Source organism: Natator depressus, chromosome 2 (genome assembly GCF_965152275.1).
Source record: "Natator depressus isolate rNatDep1 chromosome 2, rNatDep2.hap1, whole genome shotgun sequence".
NCBI classification, from domain to species: domain Eukaryota; kingdom Metazoa; phylum Chordata; order Testudines; family Cheloniidae; genus Natator; species Natator depressus.
The window spans coordinates 57,809,362-57,832,004 of record NC_134235.1 but is presented as its reverse complement, the minus strand read 5'-3'; positions in this window follow the sequence as shown (position 1 = coordinate 57,832,004).

Genomic DNA, 22,643 nt, shown 5'->3' with positions numbered 1-22,643 from the left:
TATGAACAGTGCCCTTCCGACCTGAGGCTGTGGCTGGTGGACAAAAAGCTCGCGAACCCCCAGCATGCAGGGCAGCTGGCCGACGAGTTTGTGAACAGTCGGTCAGGGGGTAGCCGGGAGGAGTCCCAAAAGAACAGGCCCCCCCCGATGCAGAGAGAGAGTCACCATGGGGCCTCCCAGCGGGGAAATAGGGAGAACCCCCTCCAAAGGGGAACGCCTGGTGTCGGGCCCCTCCGACCCGTTCGAGGGGACCAACGTGACCTGAGCTGCTATCACTGTGGCCAGAGAGGCCACGTACGGGCCCAGTGCCCCGGGCTCAGGGACAAACTGAGCAGACCCAACCTACCCAGGGTTAACTGGGTAGGGACTCAGCGGGACGAGGGGCAGGCGACCCAGGAAAGGGGGGCTACCAGTTTGCCACCTGCTCAGGAGGGAAGAGTACCCCCAGCCAGCCCTGCCAGAGGGCTGGAGGCTCTGGACTCAGGGTGCTCGGTTTACAGGGTGGGTGCGGGGCTGTCCCTCCGGAGAGAGTGCCTTGTTCCCCTGGAGGTGGATGGGAGGAAGGTCAATGGATACTGGGATACGGGCGCGGAGGTGACGCTGGCCCGGCCCGAGGTGGTGGCCCCAGATCGGGTGGTGCCCAACACCTACCTGACCCTGACGGGGGTGGGCGGGACCCCATTTAAGGTGCCCGTGGCAAGGGTACACCTGAAATGGGGGACCAAGGAGGGCCCCAAGGATGTGGGGGTACACCACCATTTGCCCACTGAAGTTTTGATGGGGGGAGACCTAGAGGACTGGCCAAGCGACCCCCAGACCGCCCTGGTTGTGACCCGTAGCCAGAGCCGGCGAGGGGCACCGCGACCTGACCCTGGGGAGGGTACCACACTGGAGGCGCGAGACCCTACTCGGGTGGGGAGGGAGCGCCGAGGGGCACGGCTCAGAGAGGCTGCGGCCTCAGACCTGGCCACGGAGGGGGAACCGGGCCCCATCCCTTCCCCAGCCGCTGAGTTCCAGGCCGAGTTGAGGAAAGATCCCTCCTTGCAGAAGCTCAGGGACCTGGCCGACCTCAGTGAGGGACGGACCATGAGGAGAGGCTGCCAGGAGAGGTTCCTGTGGGAGAAGGGGTTCCTGTACCGAGAATGGGCTCCCCCAGGGGAAGGGGAGTCCTGTGGGATCAGGAGGCAGCTGGTGGTCCCCCAGAAGTACCGCCGCAAGCTCCTGTCCCTGGCCCATGACATCCCCCTCGCAGGGCACCAGGGAATCCGGCGCACCCGGCAGAGGTTGCTACAGAACTTTTACTGGCCCGGGGTCTTTACCACCGTCCGGCAGTATTGCCGATCCTGTGACCCCTGTCAGAGGGTGGGGAAGGCCCGGGACAAGGGGAAAGCGGCGTTGAGACCTTTGCCCATCATAGAGGAGCCTTTCCAGAAGGTGGCCATGGACATCGTGGGGCCTCTCAGCAAGACGACCCGGTCGGGGAAGAAATACATTCTGGTGGTGGTAGATTTCGCCACCCGCTACCCCGAGGCAGTGCCCTTAGCTTCCATTGAAGCAGACACCGTGGCAGATGCGCTCCTGACCATTTTCAGCCGAGTGGGGTTCCCCAGGGAAGTCTTGACAGACCAAGGCTCCAACTTCATGTCGGCCCTGCTCCGGTGCTTGTGGGAGAAATGTGGGGTCCGGCATGACTGGGCCTCAGCGTATCACCCCCAGTCCAATGGGCTGGTGGAGAGGTTTAACGGGACGCTAAAGATGATGCTGAAAACCTTTATGCACCAGCACCCGCAGGATTGGGACAAGTACTTACCTCACCTGCTGTTCGCGTACAGGGAGGTGCCCCAGGAGTCTACCGGATTCTCGCCTTTCGAACTGTTATATGGAAGGAGGGTGAGGGGCCCCCTGGACCTGATGAGAGACGAGTGGGAGGGGAAGGCCACTCCCGATGGAGAGTCAGTGGTGGAGTATGTCCTGACCTTCCGAGAGAGACTGGCTGAACTCATGGGCCTGGCCAGGGAGAATCTGGCCAGAGCCCAGAGGAAGCAGAAGGTCTGGTATGACCGCACGGCGCGGGCCCGTGCCTACGCCACCGGGGATCAGGTGATGGTTCTCATCCCCGTGAGAAAGAACAAACTACAGGCCGCCTGGGAGGGCCCGTTCAAGGTCGTCAAGCAGCTCAATGAGGTAAACTATGTGGTGGAGCTGTCGAACCGGGCCCACCACCGCCGGGTGTACCATGTGAATATGATGAAGCCATATTATGCCAGGGGGAATGTGGTGTTAGCTGTGTGTGGTCAGTGGGAGGAGCAGGGAGATGACCCTTTAGTAGATCTATTCCCTGGGACCAGAGCTGGTTCCCCCCTGGAAACAATCCCCCTCTCGGATCAGCTCACCCCTGCCCAGCAAGCTGAGGTCAGGGGGGTGCTGCATCCGTACCGACAGCTGTTTTCCAACCAGCCTGGACGCACTAATCTGACTGTCCACCGGGTGCAGACAGGGTCGCACCCGCCGATAAGATGCTCCCCCTTCCGAGTCACAGGGAAAACTGCTCAGGACCTGGAAAGAGAGGTCCGGGACATGCTGGCTTTGGGGGTGATCCAGCCATCGGCCAGCCCTTGGGCCTCGCCGGTGGTGCTGGTCCCCAAAAGGGATGGGTCAGTCCGGTTCTGTGTGGACTATCGGAAGCTCAATGCCATCACTGTATCGGATGCCTACCCCATGCCCAGGCCGGACGAGCTCCTAGACAAGCTGGGAGGAGCTCGGTACCTTACCACCATGGACCTTACAAAGGGCTACTGGCAAGTGCCGCTGGATGCAGATGCCCGGCTGAAATCGGCCTTTATCACCCCTCTGGGGCTCTATGAGTTTCTGACCCTGCCTTTCGGCCTCAAGGGAGCGCCGGCCACCTTCCAGCGCCTGGTGGACCAGCTCCTGAGGGGGATGGAGAGTTTTGCCGTGGCGTATATTGACGACATCTGTGTCTTTAGCCAGACCTGGGAGGACCACGTGTCCCAGGTTAGACAAGTGCTGGACCGACTCCAGGGGGCTGGGCTGACTGTCAAAGCGGAGAAGTGCAAGGTGGGGATGGCTGAAGTATCTTACCTGGGCCATCGGGTGGGGAGCGGCCGCCTAAAGCCGGAACCGGCCAAGGTGGAGGTGATCAGGGACTGGCCCGCTCCCCACACCAAAAAGCAGGTCCAAGCCTTTATTGGGATGGCAGGATACTACCGAAGATTTGTGCCCCACTTTAGCGCCATAGCCACCCCCATCACTGAGCTATGCAAGAAGGGGAAGCCAGACAAGGTGGTCTGGACCGAGCAGTGCCAGGAGGCTTTCCGGGCGCTGAAGGAGGCTCTGGTCAGTGGCCCAGTTCTAGCAAACCCAGACTTTGACAAGCCCTTTGTGGTGTTCACCGACGCCTCCGACACGGGACTGGGGGCGGTGTTAATGCAGGAGGATGAAAAGGGGGAGAGACACCCCATCATGTACCTGAGCAAGAAGTTGCTACCCCGGGAGCAACACTACGCGGCCATCGAGAAGGAGTGCCTGGCCATGGTGTGGGCCCTCAAGAAACTGGAGCCCTATCTCTTCGGGCGACACTTCACCGTGTACACCGACCACTCTCCCCTGACCTGGCTGCACCAGATGAAAGGAGCCAACGCCAAGCTCCTGAGGTGGAGCCTGCTCCTGCAGGATTACGACATGGACGTGGTCCATGTGAAGGGAAGTGCCAACCTGATAGCGGATGCGCTGTCCCGGAGAGGGGGCCCCGAACTTCCCCAGGTCACTGGTCACAGTGACCCCGCTCAGTTCAGTCTCGAAGGGGGGAGAGATGTGACGATGTGACGCAGCAGGGAGGGGAGAGTGTTGACCTGGGAATGTGCCCTGGGGACGGGAGACCTGAGAGCCTGTCACCTGAGCCAGGAGCGGGAGGGGGAGGTGACACCTCTGCCCAGGAATGTGGATGGAGGCTGCAGCAGGGAACCTGCTCGGTGGGTTTAGTTTCAGTTTGGGGCTGGGTGGAGGAACACAGGGAACCCCAGGGCTGGGGTCTAAGCTCCCTGCTCCCCCAGAAGGACTTCACTGAGGGGTCCTGGGTGTACCCACAAGCTCTGTTTTGGACTGTGTTCCTGTTGTCCAATAAACCTTCTGTTTTACTGGCTGGCTGAGAGTCTCAGTGAATCCCAGGAAGAGGGGTGCAGGGCCTGGACTCCCCCACACTCCGTGACAGATGCATATCCAAACTGTGCCCCAATTCTAAACAGTTGCAGGTTTACTCAACATTTTTTTTTCTGAAGTGGAACATGACCCATCAGGAGGCACCATATATGGAATCTGAGGGTGAAGTCAAAGAACTGCATTGATTTGGAGCTTGATTTGGAGCTTGATTTAAAGAAATCATATTTTCTTCTACCTTTTGGCACACTTTTCCAGTTCCACCTACACAAAGTGCAAAGATCTACTAGGAAGGAGGTAAGATGAGATTGCCTGCCCTCTCAGATGAAGACAATTCTGGAGCCAAACCCAAGGTTAAGGATTTTAAGGTGTAGGAGCACAAATGAGGTTATTCTTTTCCCTCTGTGCAAAGATAAACAACATGCTTTAGTGAATAAGAGCAAGAAATATCAAACTAAAAGACAACCCTGGCCCTTGACAACTGTGTCTCCATTTCAGCACAAAGCTCAGAGCATTATGTTATATAGACTAGTAGCAAGTCTAGAGGAAACTGATCATTGTGTATTTTTTTTTCTAACTTACTTCTATGCCTTATCCACATGCTGTGTGAATAAAGAGAATTGCTAATACATTCTAATTTGCTGTGCCTGTCATTGTTTCATCTTGTTTTACCTTCCTAGTTATGGCTGTATATACAAAATGAGATAGGTAAACAAATCAAAGGTAACAAATGCTAATTTGAGCAAACTTGTGCCCCAAAAGTAAAAAATTAAGAGCCCTATAGTATAGGTTTTATTTCATTAGTTTATTTTGAAAATTATGACAATGTTAACTAATGAAATAAAACCTCTACTATAAGCATTAGAATTAGTCACCCATTTTGCATGTGTCCATCCTGGCGTACAAGTGTTCAAAATGACACAATGTGCTTCAGGCAACTTTGGCATTAGAAAAGAATTAAGATTCCCCTTTCAACTCACTCTCTTAGCCATGCAGCTGATGGCTGCGTAAAACGGCCCCCAAGCCCTCAAACAAATCTAAATGGTTACAAAAAATGTGAGAAACAGAATACAACACCCTTCCACCCATGCACACCCCACACAGAAAATGTGGGCCAATTAATTCTCATCATTGTAATGTGCGCTCTATATAATGTGTAACTAGATAAAAGCAAAAAATCCATCCTGAAATGCAGCATCATTCCAACTGACACTGATAACTGCCAACAAAAACTGCCCTGACAGCTGTGCACTATATCCAGAGTGTACAGCTAATGGCAGAACTGGAACAGTGGCCAGTGAGTGGGGAGAAAAGTTAAAATCATCCATTCTTTCTGCCTAAAGTTGTACAGTCACAAGATTTTTAAAAAAATCTCATTCCACTGATCCCCTTCTTGACTACTCTAAGAGTGCCCCAAAGAAGGCATTCAGCTTCTCTTGTTTGGGGTCCATATATAAGATCAGTAGTGATCTATGTCATGAAGGTGGTGTTCCCTGTAAAATGTACATAAATTGTATTAAGAAGAGGGGGAAGTGAGTGATCTGAGAACCATAGAGATGCGTTACCTCCAATAGCTACATCCGAACGGAATATTAGTCCATTCTTTAAAAGATACACTGCCTGGGTGAAATCCTAGCCCCATTGAGATCAATGGGAGTTTTGTGATTGACTACGCTGGGGCCAGGTTTTCACCCTACATGTGCTATACCTTCTGCACACCTTCTGATGAACGGAAACATAACATAGCTTGAATGGGAAGAAAAAGAGGCTAGGGAATTTGGAAATATTCCTACTCTGGCTTTTCATATTTCCACAGACGCCACTGATTTCAAGCTTGAGCCCCAGTGGAAGTATTCCACTAACATGCTGCATACTTCCAAGCAAGAGCTTAACAAGGGACATGTACTTTATGTAAGGTTGTTTGGGTTTTTTGTTTTTTTAACAGGAGATGAATTTCCCTCCTGTGACATTATTGACATGAACTGTAACCGTATAGATCATTGCTGCAACCAAGGTCCTGTAGTTGCACCAAATCTTGTACAAAGGAGGAAAAGTAAGGTGTCTATAGAAACGTTGTAATTTGCCGATTATGATTATGCTGTCTGTATGTGTGTATCATTTTTGTATTTGAAGTTATGAATATTGGCTATGTACTTGTATCTCAATGTGTTTGATTCTAAGTAGCCTCAGTGAAGCATTTGGTCAGCTTCTTGAGAAAGGACTATTCTCAGTAAGTGTCCAATCAAGAAACACTTAACTGACAATGGACATTGGGAGACACCAATCCACATCTGAGCTTTCCTGGGAACGTTCAAACTAACATGTAAACAATGGTGTTGGCCTGCAAAAAGCCGAATCATTCATGGACATGTGACTTGCCCAGGTGGCTACAAACTCCATCTTGTTGCTGTGACTTTGCACAGAAGAACAGAGGGGTTTCCGCCCACAAGAGAGAGACTATAAAAGGCCCTGGAAGTCTCTCCATTTTGTCTTCAGCTGGCTCAAGAGATGGCCTCTCCACCCCAAAGAGATGCCTGAAAGAAACTGGGACAAAGGACTGTAACTACGAGGGTGTGAGTGATTGCTGGACCTAGGCCATAAACACAACGTTGGTCAGAAAAGGATTGGCCCAGACTAGGAAGGAGTATAGTCTGTGAAAGAAGCTTATTGGAACATCTCTGAAGGGGAGATTTACCTGTATTCAGTTTCCTACTGCATTAGGCTTAGACTTATGTGTTTTGTTTTATTTTGCTTGGTAACTTACTTTGTTCTGTCTGTTATTACTTGGAACCACTTAAATCCTACTTTTTATATTTAATAAAATCACTTTTGCTTATTATTGAACCCAGGGTTGGTGACTAATACCTGGGGGAGCAGAGAGCTGTGCATATCTCTGTATCAGTGTTATAGAGGGTGGACAATTTATGAGTTTACCATGTATAAGCTTTATGCAGAGTAACACGGATTCATTTGGGGTTTGGATCCCACGGGGAGCTGGGTATCTGGATGCTAGAAACAGGAGCACTTGCTAACCCCTTTTCAGTTACGTCTGCAGCTTTGAGGGCGTAGGTCAGACCCTGGGTCTGTGTTGCAGCAGGCTAGCGTGTCTGGCTCAACAAGACAGGGTTCTGGAGGCCCAAACTGGCAGAGAAAACGGACTCAGAGGTAGTCTCAGCACATCAGGTCACAGTCCCTAAAGGGATCTCTGTGACCAAACCCATCACACCCCCAAATAACCCACACACAATATTTTTAAAGCAAAAATCTGGGGAAACAATTGAACTGGTCTGCAGCTATTCTCCATTGCAGAGGAAGTTGGCTTCCAAAGGCCTATTGAGCTGTGCTATTCTAGGAGCAGACAATTGTTCCTAACTATTGCCACGCCTCCTAGTTCATACCTTATTGATCAAATTAAGTCATGCTCTCACACAAGCAGGGAGAATGGCAAACAATTTACCGCCAATATGTGGACAAACAGCCAAAAACTAATTACTGCTGATTAATACTGATATAAATAATGCAAATACATCTTACATTTATAGTACACTAAAAGTCTTGAACGGTTTCACTACATTGCACTGGACTTTCATTCCTCTCCTAGTAGAGCCTCATCCTACCTACCAGATTCACTTCAACGTGAATATTGTGGAGGTGCCTGGTGTGACTCCATAGTTAAAGTTGAGGGCCATTTAGCACTTAAGGAAGGGATTCAACCTCTTTTGCTTTGTATCAAAAATACAGCAGATTCTCCCTAAATTTTCCACACTTACTCTTTGAGTACAGAATGAATTTCATGAGAATTGTCAAGTAAATTCATTAGTTTATGAATTAAAAATAATTTAAAAACAGAGCCCTTTAAGAAACTTAGTTTGTGTCACTCTTTTTTTGTCCTCAATGATCTTAGCAAAAGAATGAAGCAGGCACTTCAAACTTTACACAGAGTTAAAATTAATTGAAATCTTACACATAGGCCATAGATGAAGAAATTTGATTGTAATTAAGCTTAGTTATTTCCTATTGTTGTATCTAACTGCATCTCAGTCTACACAGTTGGATAGGCAATCCCAATTCTGGCTTGTCCTAACTTTTGAGTGCTTGACTTTGCGACCTTAGTGTTCTTTTAACACAGCTTTTATGTAATTTTCTACGTTTTTTGAAAAGCAAAGTGAAAAAGGAGAAATTCCATCATGTGAAATCATATCGACCTCTCACAAGGGTCATTGGCAGATTTTGGACATTTAGATCCATAGCACAGTCCTGGGCCACTTGAACTAATGAAGTAACTGATTCCGGTAGTAGGCTGTCATCTTCTTTGTGAACCATCCCTTAGAGGTGAATATGACATACACTTGGCCAGCAGGTTTCATGGCTATTTACTGACAGCAGAGGGATATTGAGTCTCAGGAAACTTGGGTTCAATTCCAGGTTCTGAAGAGGACTGTGCTCTTCTGGTTTTAAATTCTTCTGACCCCATCCTCTCTTCTGCTCCTCCCCCCTCTGCATTGCTTCTTCCTTCTTCTCTGTGCTACCTGCACCTGAGCATTGAGAGCACAGGAGAGTTTTTCAACTCTCGATTCTTGTATCTGGAGCCACCGGAGCCCCTGGCAAGCAGAAGGAACAAACAAAGAGCATGCTCCATCCCTCTGTAAATATGGACCATGCTCAATCCAGATAGCACACAGCAGCTGTGTGAAGAATCTTCAGAGAATAATACAGCTAACTTCTAACAAACCTGTACTGAGCATGTGCAAATTGCAATTTTCAGAGGCTTATAATATCGCCAAATGTAGGTGGGTTTTTCACTGGGAAAGCAAAAGGCACATCCCTGACAGTATGGCAACCGCTCGGTCACATGTCAAGTCCCTGTTGCAAGCACGGAGGTTCTCATTGAAATGACTAGAGGAGTTTGTGCTCATGAACAAAACATCACATTTTTCCCTAACTTTGTTCAAAGAAATGACTGAATTGTTTTACTTTTAAAAAAAAAAAATCAGCCTGGGAAAGACTCCCGGAATAGAAAGTTTCGGTTCAAATGGCTAGAAGTTTGGCAAAGTTATAAGCAATTGAAAATGGCCTTATAATGGAAGTGCAGGCAACCTTAACTATAAGTGTAGCCACCAGAGCTGCATATAATTTTATTATAAAACACACTCACACAGGTTTACAATTTTCTGAAACAAAAATTAAAGAGAGTCAAATAAATTCAATGTGATCAGCAATAAAACATTCTGGTGCAACACCACAGAAGATCATTAAAGAGCTTATGTGCTTGAGAACATAGGGATAAATTCAGGCCCGAGTTACACCAAGGATGAATTTAGACTATTGTGCTCAAAGCCTGGCTCATTTGATTTTAAGAGTGATATTGAGGTACTGGAAGATATCCAGAGGAGGATACCTACCAATGAAGAGCGTTTATTCAGGTTCACAAAATATTAAGGGCAAAATTGTCACTTGCCCTACAGGCCTGGGTAGGGCGTAAGGGGGCATAGGCTCCTCCTACTTTCCTGAGCACTCCTCCTATCTAGGGTCACAGTCCAGGAGAGAAGACTCCATTGACTTGTCCCTATTCTTTGCAGATGGGTAAAGATGTGGGCTGGAAGGGCTGAGGAATGGGCGGAGGCTGTCTGTGTCCCCAAATGCACCAGCCAGAACAACTGAGCCAGCACAGAAGAGAAGTAAACTGGGGCAAGTGAGGTAACAAGAAGGGAATTATGACTCAGTCACAAACTGCTCCTGGCTCGCATCATTGCACATGACAATCTACTTCTAAATTTGATAGACATAAACAGTATCTATTCCAATTAAAAGAACAAATTTATACAAATACACACACAGAGATACCCACACACTCCCTCCTAGGGCCAGGTCCTTAGCTTCTGTAATCTGATGTAGCTCCAGTTAGTTCTCTGGCACTATGCCAGTTTACACTAGCTGAAGTTCTGGTCCGTAGAATATAATTAAAATATTAACTAGATAAACAAAATGAAAGTTTGACTATACAGTGGTACCATTTAGACATATAAAGAGCCTAAATAATTAATTCTTATTGCAATCCACATTCTACCCTATTCTCTTCTCTGTACCCTTTTTAGAATCCTGCTCACCCACACTGATATAACAGTATGCAATCATTTTGGAATTTAGGCTCAGAGCAATGCTGCATTGTAACATTTAGTTCTGACAACTAGGCAGCAGTAGAAATAGTAAACAAGAAGCCCACTCCAGTTTAGTCATTAAGGATATTAGTTATATATTGCTTATGGACAGTGAGTATTGTCAATGTCAGATAGATGTTGCTAGCAAAAATAATAGAACCGATGCTATGAGCTTGTTATTTTTAAGAGCAGCAATTTAAATAAACAGTAATCTTTCAGTAGTTGAGGACTCTTAGCAATTGTGAGTCTTCTTCTTGCTGGACCACAAGTACACTGCGAGGGCATGCAAGACTAATTTAGACAAATTGAATCCCTAGTAGCCACGGCATAAGAAAGTGTTCAACCTCTGTGTGACAGTGAGATAGGGCATTAACAAGCAAATGACCAGGTTACACTTCCATCTGCATTGTACAGGCATAGTTTCAGTTGGAAATATACCAATTAGGTTTAAAATTGGGCATTTTGTTTAACTTCACATATTGGTATGAGATCAAAAACTAAACTGTGATTGGACAAATTGTTTTTAACCAAAATATTTTAAATCCAAAAATGACAACATTCATGATAAAATTCACTTTTTCTGCAATACCAATCAAGACCATTTTAACAGTCTTCATTCCTTTACAAAATATCTACAAATATTCTAGGCTCATAGAAGTGTAGGATTGGAAGGGACCTCAATAGGTCATCTAGTCCAGTCCCTTGCTAGTAATAACTAGCCCATTCCCGACAGGCTTTTGACTAACCTATTCTTAAAAACCTCCGATGACGGAGATTCCACAACCTCCCTGGGCAATGTATTCCAGTCCTTAACCACCGTGACAGGAAGTTTTTCCTAATGTCCAACCTAAATCTCCCTTGCTGCAATTTAAGCCCATTGCTTCTTGTCCTATCCTCAGAGGTTAACGAGAACAATTTTTCACTGCCCTCCTTGTAACAACCTTTTAAGTACTTGAAAACTGTTATCATGTCCTGCCTAGGTCTGCTCTTCTCCATACTAAACAAACCCAATTTTTTTTCAGTCTTCCCTCATAGGTCATTTTTCTAGACCTTTAATCATTTTTCTTGCTCTCTTCTGGACTTTCTCCAATTTGTCCACATCTTTCCTGAAATGTGGTGCCCAGAACTGGACACAATACTCCAGTTGAGGCCTAATCAGTGCAGAGTAGAGCAGAAGAATTAAGTCTTGGGTCTTCCTTACAACATTCCGGCTAATACATCCCAGAATGATGTTTGCTTTTTTTGCAACAGTGTTACACTGTTGACTCATATTTAGTTTATGATCCACTATGACCCCCAGATCCCTTTCAGTAGTACTACTTCCTAGGCAGTCATTTCCCATTTTGTATGTGTGCAATTGATTGTTCCTGCCTAAGTGGAGTACTTGGCCTTTGTCCTTTTTGAATTTCATCCTATTTACTTCAGACCATTTCTCCAGTTTGTCCAGCTCCTTTTGAATTTTACTCCCATCCTCCAGAGCACTTGTAACCTCCCAGCTTGGTATCATCTGAAAACTTTATAAGTGTACTCTCTATGCCATTATCTAAATCTTTGATGAAGATATTGAACAGAACCAGACCCAGGACCGATCCCTGCAGGACCCCACTCATTATGCCCTTCCAGTTTGACTGTGAACCAGTGATAACTACTCTCTGGAAAGGATTTTCCAACCAGTTACACACTCACCTTGTAGTAGTTCCATCTAGGCTATATTTCCCTAGTTTGTTTATGAGGGGGTCATGTGGGACAGCATCAAAAGTCTTACTAAAGTCAAGATATACCACGTCTATCATTCCCTCCCTGTCCACAAGGCTTGTTACCCTGTCAGAGGAAGCTATTAGGTTAATTTGACATGATTTGTTCTTGACAAATGCATGTTGACTGTTACTTATCACCTTATTATCTTCAAGGTGTTTGCAAATTGATTGTTTGATTATTTGCTCCATTATCTTTCCAGGTACTAACGTTAAGATGACTGGTCTATAATTCCCCGGGTTGTCCTTATTCCCCTTTTTATAGATTGACACTATATTTTCCCTCTTCCAGTCCACTGGAATCTCTCCTGTCTTCATGAATTTTCAAAGTGGCTCAGATATCTCCTCAGTCAGCTCCTTGAGTATTCTAGGAAGCGTTTCATCAGGCCCTGCCGACCTGAAGACATCTAATTTATCTAAGTAATTTTTAACTTACTCTTTCCCTATTTTAGCCTCAGATTCTACCCCATTTTCATATAATCAGTTGGTAAGAATCAGTGTAACACCATCGACCAGATGAGTATGTGAACTGATAAAGTGTATATACAAATATAAAGAAATAGGAAATTCATGATGCAGCCAGCTTGAACCATTCATTTTCCATGGAAAGCCATGCCCTGAAAGGGCTATTTTTGCCTTCTTTATTTACTGTTGTCCTTCCAACACATTTACCGTCAGTTATTCATTCAATATCTCTTCATTCAAACTTAGGTGCCATTCCTGCAAACACTCAGTGGGACAGCCACGGTAAATACTATGCTCAGTAGCAGGTGTTCACAGGATCAGACTGTTAAATTACGTGGGAATTTTTTTTTTAATTCCTTGTAAAACGCCATACATACCTATCTAGGTTCCTATCATACTCATACACTGTGGGGTCCAAGAACCTCAAGTCTGGTCAGATAGTTGTTCTATGTATTTGTTTTAGGTTGTAATATGAGTGGCAAAAGCAGCAGTCGCTTATAACACTTCTGTTTAATCAATTGTGTAGGTGCTGTTATGTCAGACTACAACAGATATAATACGTTGAAATATGGCATGTTAATAAACTTCTTACATCCCTAGAATCCTTAGAAACAACACAAGATGTAAACTTCATAGTCAGAAGGACAGTGCCACCCGTGCAGATGTAGGTTCAGGATCATCTGGGGACGCCTTACGCCATCTGCGTGAGAGCAATGTAGAGCTAATACTCCTAGGGCATGATCCATCGCCCACTGAAGTCAATGGAAAGGCTCCTGCAGTTCTCAGTGAGGTCTGAATCCAACCCTCAGGCTGTGAGAGGAAGATGCTGTGAGAATCATGCTATGGGATGGCTAACTGCCAGAGATGTGGTATTACAGCCACATTGATTATTTAATATTTTATTTTTGATTATTAATAGAGATATTTGTAGGTGGTCACCATGGTACCTGTGATGCAGCTGCGAGTGGATGTGGGGAAAGATAGGAGTATATTAAGGAAAAGGTACTGCAGACTGAAAAATGAGATCCACTCCTTTGTTCTCAGATAAACTGCTGTATTAGGGTGGTAAAGGACAGTTCTAAACCTTTGGTACTGACAATCAGTCAAAGAAATGTCCATGTTGAATGCAGGAGTCTCTGCTGCAATAAAATAATAATAACAGAGTTATTACAAAGAGCTGTGGGATAACCTACTTTTAAATTAGCATTAACAATGGCACAGTTTACTAGCATTTCCTCAGAACATCAGGAAAACGAGCCCAATTATTGTTTATTGTTCTGTATTCATCATTATTATGTGCTCTGATAAATACATTTAAAATTATACATATTAACAGAAATGTCAGTTGGGACTTTAAATCATCATTTCTCTGATTCCTTGTTGAAATTAGCAATCCCAATTTTATTAATTCCTGTGCTGACCAAATTGTTCCAAAAATGATGACAAGAAACTGAACTCTGTGTCTGGCAGCTGAACTCTGTATTTATCCCAAAAGAGCCTTAATCACTACAGCTGATGATGTTCACCATTTAATTCAGATTGTTCTGAGTTTTAAAACCATTTATAAGACAGTGAAAGGGTCTGCATGCAGAGAGAAGGAATTAAGGGCATTCTAAGCATTATCTGTATGAGTGCAGGAGAGTGTGCGAATACATTTTTTCTTGAGGGGTAAAGTGCTTTTGAGTATTTTTGCGGATGGCAGATTGAAACTAGAAATCCTTTTATCCCTGGTTAAATATAACAGGCATGACTGCGAACCCAAAAGCTTCAGATAGTATATGGATGAACCACACTTTCTAGGAGGAAGGTAATTTAGGTGCAAGAATTCATCAGTCTCAAGTGCTCGCTAAACTAGGAATGACAATCATGGGCACGTGTGGTTTTATTCTAGACTGCCTATTATCTACTAACCTTTGCTTCACCTCCCATTTCCACCACTATTCAGGGAATAGCAGAGCAAGCGCTGTGTTCTCAGCCGTTATAGTTGGAATGAATGAAGATGGTTGAAGAACAGGTATCGTAAAATAAAGTAAAATACTTCTTTTCCTTTCAGCAGTGCTATAAAGAAAGTAATCCGCCATGGCACCTAACTTTATTGAAACCAAATTATGGCAATGCTATATAATCCATCTTTTTAAAATCTAGCATTGAAACATGACCTTTATTACCGTAATAGGGTGGCCACTTACTACTGAGCACCCCTCATGGCCAGCAGTCACTTTGCATCAGCAGTGCAAGTAGGCTGGTATGCTCCAGTACGCCATACCAGCAAGCTAGTTATCGCTGATACGATGTACTGGAAAGACACAGCAGCAGCCACACCGGAGGAGAGGGCTCGGGGTTCTGTGCCTTTCCCCACTGCGGTTCCTGGGAGAGCCCTGCCGGAAGTCTCTAGTGCAGCAAGAGGATGACAGAACACCCCCGTCCCCCCAAGGTAAAATGGGATGGATGTGGGAAAGGGATGGGGAGAGCGTGGGGGCCCTGGGCTGGGGGTGGTGCAGTGAGAAGTCACATGGGGAGGTCATGTGCCCTCCTTAGCTGGTGCCCCCCTGTACCAGTAAGACATGGATTTTATTTGCGCCATTTGCATGTTCCCTGCTGCCCCTGTTAGCTCCCTCTTGCAGGCCCCTTAAACATGCTACACAATCTATCTTGTGTTTAGCAGTACCCCAGAGCTGAATTAACAGTAGAAAAGACTCAAACAGTCCTCAGAGTCCTTTAAAAAATGGTTCAAACAATCCTCAGAGAGTCCCCAAAATAAAGTCCATAACCATACCACAAAAGTTCATACTTAGCCCTGCTTCTTCTGCCACGCACAGAGCTCTTCCTCTGACACCATCTGCTCCACCCAAATCAGCAGTCCCAGCCCTTTTTTCTAGCTGGTGCTCAACCCTCTGGGCTCAGCTTACTTTTCCTTCAGTTTCTCACGTTTCCTTTTTCTTTTTTTTTTTTTTTCTTTTTTACAGCGAAGCAGATTTGACTGAATAATCTATAGCCACCACCAACTGCTAGATAATTCCTCCATACTTAGTGGTTTATATTCTCTCACTCTGCCCTGTGTCTTCCAGGTAATGTAACAATGCCTTTTTAATAATACTCCATTTCCCAATGTTTTTATTAAATAACATCATGTGATTTTTGTGTTACCTTAAGACATTTGAATTCCTCAGAAAGCTTTTCCCTTTCTTTATCAAAGCCCTTACACACCCATAAAAGGGGATCAATTGTTTTTTCCGTCTTACAGAGTGCACGTAGTCCCTCTTTGTGTCTATTTATTCGAAAAAGATTTTTGTTTAAGTCCCAATGGCCACGAAACAAAAGCACTTCGTTAGTCCTCTCCAGGCCCTGAAGTACGTTGTAATCCTCAACTCTAGGGCACAATTCAAAAAAAATCTTCTTCCTCTTTTTTCATTAATCCAGATTTTTGGCCATTCCTCTTTTACATTTGTCTGTAGTAGGCTTTTGAATGCCTGTTTACTCAAGGGTATTTCCTATGTCATCCTTCCATTTCTCACAGCGTTATGAGCGGCTTTGTCCGCCATTTCGTTCCGTTACCACAATATGCACTGGGATCCACGCTACAGCTACATGTATCTCCCTCTGTACTACCTGTGCTATTAGAAATATCATTTCATTGATTAAATCACTTCCACATACTGAGACACCCCTTTTTTAATCGCTAAGAGGCCTCAGACTGAATTTTTAAAAAAGGCTGTTGCCGCTGGGTGTGCATCTCAAATCCAATGTAATGCTAGCATTGCTGCTACGAGTTTGGCCGCCATGACAGGTACATCATGAGATGTTCTTTATATGTTCTAATTCCCAGTTTTGGTAACAATAGATCATCCTGACTTCCTGGTTTTTTGTTTTGTTGTTGTTTGGGGTTGTTTTTTTGGGGGGGGGGGTGTTTTGTTTTGTTTTGCTTTTATTGTTGTTTTTGGTTGGTTTTTTCTTTTTTTTTCGACCCATCTGTAAATATTTGACAAAACCAACTCCACTTTTCATCTACATACTGGTACACGTAATTTTTAATATCTATGGTCTCTTTCTTTACCCGTAAGTTTATAAAATAAATCAAAATCCACATTTGGACATTGCACTTTCCTTCCATAACTAATTTTCCCATGACTAAAAGTTTTGGCTGAGTTCAGCTTTTCCTTGTCCTTCAACTCCTGCATCCACACTTTAACTTGACTGGCATGTGGCGTTCTAACATGGTGTGCTATAGTTTGCCTATCAAATTCCCAGCACTCCTCATATATTTGTTTGGTACTTTCATCATTGCAGTTCCCATTAACTTTGGCCCAGAATGTTAGGTCCAGTAGTTTCGATCACAGTGAAACTGGCATTTCACTAGAAGCTCTCTGTAGCATATAAATGTTGTAACAAATGCACCACATGCAATTCGTAGTGCCTGGGCTTGCATTAATTCTAATTTTTTAAGTTCTGATTTTGATGCTGACCCAAAAGCTTGCAGCCGTAGTCAATAACTGATCTGATTAAGGCTCTGGATACCATCAGCAGTGCTTTCTTTTCTGCACCCCAATTAGTCCCAGCAAGACTTTAAAGCAGGTTAATCCTTCCTGTACTTTTATTTTTAACAGTTTATATGATCTTTCCAAAGTAATTTATATCAAATATTACCCCTAAGAATTTTAACTATATCTTTTTGTTCCCTGTACATATACAGTTTACATTCCTTTGTAACTTTCCTTTTTGTGAAGATCAATCCTTTGGTTTTAGCAATGGAGAACTTGAAATCATAGAACAACAGGGTTGGAAGGGACCTCAGGAGGTCATCTAGTCCAAACCCCTGCTCAAAGCAGGACCGATCCCCAATTTTTGCCCCAGATTGTTGGATCATATTAAAGAAGTTCTGTATTAAAATGACAATTGAGTTTGATTCCCCATAGTTTAAATTCCAGGGTATTACTAATTAAGAGGTCTCTTGGTTTTTGGTACTGTTTCTCTCTCTCTATGTGTGAAACTTGCAAGCTGCTAATTGTGTTAGTACATTCTAAGACAGAGTCTGCTCTCAAAGCAATTCACAGAGAGAGAGACTCAAAGCAATACTCTAACAACAGAAACAGCACCCAGAGACTCCCCGCCCTTTTGTTGTATTAACAATTGTGATTAAAATAGAGATTGAGGATGTATGTGGGTGGATGCTTGGTGTGGATAATAACTGAATGATCAGGGAGGTGCCAGCCTAAGAATCCAGTGTCCATCGGCTGAAGAAGGCGTCAAGTGGAAATAACCAGAGGACACCCGGAGGGCAGACTGGAATCCACCCAACAGCCTCAAGAATGGGAGAACCAAAGAACAAGATAACATCTTGGAGCCGTCAGGAATGTGCTATCTGCTGATTGATTCAGCAACAGCATGATGAAGCAATTCCCATAGACTGGCATAGGAAGAAATTCCTATAAAAATAGACTCTAAAAAGTGAGAACTTTGGGGTCTGATTCTGCAAAGCAACTTCCAGGAGCATCAGATGAGCATCTGACAAGGCCCTGCTCCCTCCTCATGTCCAGGCCACCTGGCCAGTGGCTTGGCATGAGCAACTCTAAGGCTGGTAACTATGATAACAACCTTGCAGAACCTGTGTGTGTGTGTGTGTGTATGAATGAATGTGTGAATAAATATGAGATTGAATGGAATGTTATAGCTATAACTAACTGCTTACTATGATTCTTTCTGTATTCACAATAAATGTGGTATTTTGCCTTTTTCCCTTTAATAAGATCCTGCTGGTTTTTATTTTATTGGTACAACAAGATTCCTAAATGGCCCCCTCAAGGACTGAACTCCCAACCCTGGGTTTAGCAGGCCAATAGCTCAAACCACTGAGCTATCCCTTCCCCCCAAATCCCATGCATTTCCCCAGTCAGAGGTGTCTCTACTTTGTTGATTCTCTTTTCTGCCACCTCAATATTCCTGCTCCTAACCCATAAAGAACCATCATCTGTAAATAGAGTGACACCTACTCCAGCACTTATTTGTTTTGGGGGATCATTTATTATAATATTAAATAAGGTTGGGCTGCTAATACTTCTCTGTGGTGTACCATTTTCCATATTATATATATTCGCAATAACTTTCCCAACTCTGACCTGCATGGTCCTTTTACTCAAAAATTCTCTAATCCACCCATACATTCTTCCCCTTATTCCTAGTGCACCTACTTTGTACAATAAGCCTTCCCGCCATAGCATATTATATGACTTTTCAATATCTAGAAAGACAGCTATCATGAAACACTTGTGCCTCATACTATTTTGGAGTTCAGTTTCTAGTTTAACAATGTGATCAATGGTGCATCTTCCTGTCCAAAAACCATTCTGCACCTTACCTATAATGCCACTGTTTTCCAAATAGCAACCAATCTGTCATTCACCATTCTCTCATCCAGACAGGAAGTAAAGGCAATTGGTCTATAGGCATCCACTTTTGTGAATAGGTTCCCTGGTTTTCAGATAAGAATTACTACTGCATGTTTCCATCCTCTCAGTGTCACTCCTTTTTCCCCTATGGTGTTATATAATTCTAAGAGAACCCTCAAACTACTTTCAGAGGGATATTTAAAATTATGTTACATATAATAGCTTTACCTGGGGATGTATTCTCACTGATATGAATAGTTTTCTCAAGTTCCCACATACAAAATCATTCATTCAGTATAGTATCTTCATATTTATCCCAACTACATGACTCTCTTCAATGAACCGTCTTTTAATCTGCTAGAAAACTTCACTTTGATTGCTCACCACTCAGAAAGTTTCTGCTAAAACTTCTGCTTTTTTGTTATCAGAACATTTAACTATGTTGTCAGTCACAAGACCTGGGATGTGACTACTCAGTCTGAATTCCATTCATTTTTCTAATTTGTTTGTATCTTTCTGATTACTTGGTATTATCTTTATTTATCCACCCCCAGTGCTTTCTCCAACTCTCTTTCTTTGATTTATTTTATAATTCTTTGTGCTAGTGACAAAGTTCACTTATACAGTACTATGTTAGATCTTCACTATTCGTTGAATTTTTTGCTTTTTTTAATAGGCTTTGCTCCTTAACTGCCATTTGGCACTCCTCATTCCACCATGAAAGTGAGTTTTTAGTTTTGCGGTAGGTCAGTATCCCAGGTATGGCTACAGTAACTGTTGTTATTAATCCCTTTATTACATTATCATTGAAGTTCTCTGTGTCATCACTCACTCTGATTATTCACCAGTTCAGTACATTTACTTGTAAATAGCTCCGTGAGCTCTCTCAGAATTCCAGTTGGATAACCCAGAATCTGGTCCTTGGAAAGTTATAAGTGTAGGGAAATGATCACTCCCCATTTCTTCTTCCTTATATATTTCCCAGTTACCTTTATTTGCAATATGTGCTGTTATAATTCCAAGGTCTAAGCAGGAAAAACTACCACTTGATGCATTAAATCTAGTTAGGGTGCCATCATTTAAAACTACTAGATTGTTTTCAATCAATGAACTTTTGTAAGCATGTGCCGTTTTTATCAGTCTTACTTCCCCACAATTTATTATGACTGTTTAGGTCACCGCATATAATATATTGTCTTTTAGCATTTTTCACTATTTCTGGTAGCTCCCAATTTTCTAATTTCCCACATGGGTTATAGATATTATAAATCCTTAAAGAAATATTTCTCTTCTGCTTTAGGATCTCAACAATACTATATTCTAGGCTTATTTCTTTATTCTCTACTGCTATATAATTTAATCTTTCCCTTATGGAAGTACAAATGCCTTATCCCCTTCCTAGTTTTCAGTCTTGCCTAAAGGCAATAAACCTTAGAATTTTAAAAGCAAGCTTTTCAACTAGCCATGTTTCCTGGACACCTAGGATGTCTGTGCATGATAGTTTTCATTTCCAGGATATTTTCTTTTAGCTCTTGACCATGTTGGAATAACCACTGTCTGATAGCACAAAAGATTGAGATCCCCATACTAGTCATATTTCACCATTAACCTCATTCAAAATGGCATGAATATGGTCCAGTAACAAATTGCTAACATACAAGTATTTATCTAAAAAAGAAAAGGAGTACTTGTGGCACCTTAGAGACTAACAAATTTATTTGAGCATAAACTTTCGTGAGCTACGGCTCACTTCATCGGATGCCAGTATTTATCTGCTGCCCTTGCTATAATTTTCATTTTTCTTATTTTTTTCCCAGTTTGTGATGCACAATTTATCACCTTTATCATACATGCAATAAACTTCATTTTTTCACTACTAGTATATCATTGCCTATTCCTTCTGCAGTGTTTATCATATTCTCTATAGAATGAGGCTGTCTGCAGTTCCCCTTTTCTTATGCCGATTGTCTCTTCCTTCTCCTCCTAATGCTTTGAGAGTCTCCTTACAGCTTCCACATATGATATGTTATCAACAATATGTTTTGTCTTAGCTTGTCTTGCTGCAATACATCCTCTATATGCCGGACTACAATTAACACCGCAATTACTACATTTGGTCTCTATCCCTTCTGTCAAGGTTCCTTCCCCACTCTGAACTCTAGCGTACAGATGTGGGGACCTGCATGAAAGACCCCTAAGCTTATTCTTACCAGCTTAGGTTAAAAACTTCCCCAAGATACAAACTTTGCCTTGTCCTTGAACCCTATGCTGCCACCTCCAAGCATGTTAAACAAAGAACAGGGAAAGAGCCCACTTGGAGATGTCTTCCCCCCAAAATATCCCCCCAAGCCCTACACCCCCTTTCCTGGGGAAGCCGTGATAAAAATCCTCACCAATTTGCATAGGTGAACACAGACCCAAACCCTTGGGTCTTAAGAACAATGAAAAAGCAATCAGGTTCTTAAAAGAAGAATTTTAATTAAAGAAAAAGAAAAAGAATCACCTGTGTAAAATCAGGATGGTAAATACTTTACAGGGTAATCAGATTCAAAACATAGAGAATCCCTCTAGGCAAAACCTTAAGTTACAAAAAGACACAAAAACAGGAATATACATTCCATTCAGCACAACCTATTTTACCAGCCATTTAACAAAAGGAAATCTAACGCATTTCTAGCTAGATTACTTACTAACTTAACAGAAGTTCTGAAGAGCATTCCTGACCTGGTCCCAGCAAAAGCATCACACAGACAGACCCTTTGTTCTCCCAGCTTTGAAAGTATCTTGTCTCCTCATTGGTCATTTTGGTCAGGTGCCAGAGAGGTTATCTTAGCTTCTTAACCCTTTACAGGTGAAAGGGTTTTGCCTCTGGCCAGGAGGGATTTTATAGTTCTGTATACAGAAAGGTGGTTACCCTTCCCTTTATATTTATGACACCTTCTATACAATTTTCATAGGAATTCTCTGCCCCACATTTACAGCGTCTCATTTTCCCTTTACAAATAATTGTTACATGCCCATACCATTGGCACTTATAACACCTTAAAGGAGAGGGGACATATGGCTTGGTTCTGAATTTCTTAAACCTTGGTGCTACTTTTTCAGGTAGAGTCCCACCTTAAATAAAATCAGAACAGCTGTTGATGGCTTGTTTTCACCTCCTCTTTTACTAATTAGTCACCTACTTTATCTCATCACTGGTTAGTTAGAATCATAGAATATCAGGGTTGGAAGGGACCTCAGGAGGTCATCTAGTCCAACCCCCTGCTCAAAGCAGGACCAACCCCCAATCTTGCCCCAAATGGCTCCCTCAAGGATTGAACTCCCAACCCTGGGTTTAGCAGGCCAATGCTCAAACCACTGAGCTATCCCTCCCCCCAATAACACTCCTTATATTACCCCCTTTCATTTCAGTCAAATACTTTGATAGCCAAGAACTTATTTTAACTTTCCCTTTTAGTTGTTAGCAGTTTATCTGCTTTGTCTTTGTTTTTACATTCAACTAAAAGATCCCCATCTCACAGCCTCCCAGCTCTTACAATAACCTCCAGGCTTTTTTTAATCCAGTCAGAGCTACTTTCACCGGTACAATCACCTAATCTTATTTCTTTGGCTAGGGATTTTACAATTATAACATTTTGGATCATTTCCTTCCTCAGCTTTGCTTTTCTGCTGCTAACATCATCTGATTCTGCTTCTACTCTTTT